The following is a 1,857-nucleotide window of genomic DNA, read 5'->3' as shown; positions in this document are numbered from 1 at the left end:
CTCTGCTTGCCGCGACACGATATTATGACTGTAACTCTAATTATCATTGACTCCGCATGATATAATGTTTCTAATTCTAACTCTACTTGCTTCGGGACAATATAATTGTGCAGCTCTTACTCTACACGCTTCAGCACGATATAATGTGTCTTTCTCTTACTCTTCATGACTGCGGACGATATAGTACGTGTAACTATTACTCTACTTGCTTTGGAGTAACATAACGTGTGTAACTCATACTCTACCAGAACTGGCATGATATAGTGTGTATCACTCTTATTTTACTTGCCTCGACACGACAAAAGGTGTGTAACGTTTGCTTTGCTTGCCTCGGCACGATATAATGTTAACTTTTGCTCTACTTGTTTCGGGGCGATATACTTTGCGTAATTCGTACTCTGCTAGCATCAACACGATATAATGTGTGTAACTGTTATACTATTTGCCTCGGCATGATATAACTTACCTCTAACTTTACTTGCTTTAGGACGATATACTGTGTTATTTTTGGTCTGCTGGCCTCGACATTATATATTGTGAGTAATTCTAAGTCTTCTTGACTCGGCACGATTAATGTGTGCAACTCTCACTCATATTGCTTCGGTACGATATAATTTAAGTAAGTCTTATTCTAATTCTTTCAGGACGAGATATTGTGTTTAACTTTTCCTCTACTTGCTTTCGGACAAAATCATGTGTTTACCTCTTACTGTATACGCCTTGACACGATATAATGCGTGTAACTGTTATTCTTCCTGCATGGGCACGATTTAATGTGTTACTTGCTCTGCTTGCATCGGCACGATGTGATATAACTTTTACTCAGCTTGCTTGGGGATGATATATTTTGTGCCATTCTCGCTTTGCTTGTCTCGACACGATATATGTTGGGTAATTTTAAGTTTTCGTAATTCTGCACGATACAATGTATATAACTCTTGCTCTGCTTGTTTCGAGAAGATATAATGTTTGGAACTCTTACTCTACCCGCATCAGCACGATATAATGTGTGTACCTGTTACTCTACTTGCATCTGCACGATATATTTTTGTAACTCTTATTATGTAATGCCTATGTACGATTTTTGTGTAACTCTCACTCCGTGTAATTATTGCTCTACTTTCAATGGGATAATATCGTGTTTGTAACTCTAACTAGACTCGTTTCGGAAGAACATTATTCTGTAACTCTTACGCTACCCGCCTCGGCACGATATAATTTGTGTTACTCTTATGCTACCCGCCTCAGCTCAATACAATATGTATAACTCTTACTCAACTTGCCTCGGCACGATATATCGTGTGTAACTCAAAGCCTACATGACTTTGTACGATATAATGCGTGAAATTCTTAATCTGCTTGCCTCGGCATGATATAATTTGTTTAATTCTTAGTGTGCTTGCCTTGGTACGATATAACATGCGTAACGATTACTCTACATGCTTCGGGACGATACAGTGTGTGTAACTATCACTATGCTGGCTTTTGGACGATATAATGTGTTTAACTCTTACTCAACTTGCATAGGCGCGATATAATGAGTGTAACTCTTATTTTTTCTTGACTCGGGACGCTTTATGCATATAATTCATACTCTACCTGTATCGAGACTATATCATGTGTGCAACTCTTACTCTGCTTACCTCGACACAATACAATATTGTTATGGGGTAGCGTTGGCCGTTAAACTTCCGGTGACCACTCACTGACTCTCTATGTTCTCTATGGCTGATAACCTCTCATTAGAGTAAAGGCCCAGTTGAACTTAGACCTTAACTCCAAGAGGTCAATGATTTTCTGATGAAATTAGCAATCCTTACAATAAGAATGGGACTAGTGATGAAATGCAGACTCAGA

Source organism: Sinohyriopsis cumingii, chromosome 13 (assembly GCF_028554795.1).
Source record: "Sinohyriopsis cumingii isolate HCF-2022 chromosome 13, ASM2855479v2, whole genome shotgun sequence".
Classification (NCBI taxonomy): domain Eukaryota; kingdom Metazoa; phylum Mollusca; class Bivalvia; order Unionida; family Unionidae; genus Sinohyriopsis; species Sinohyriopsis cumingii.
Note: the sequence above shows the minus strand (reverse complement) of the source record.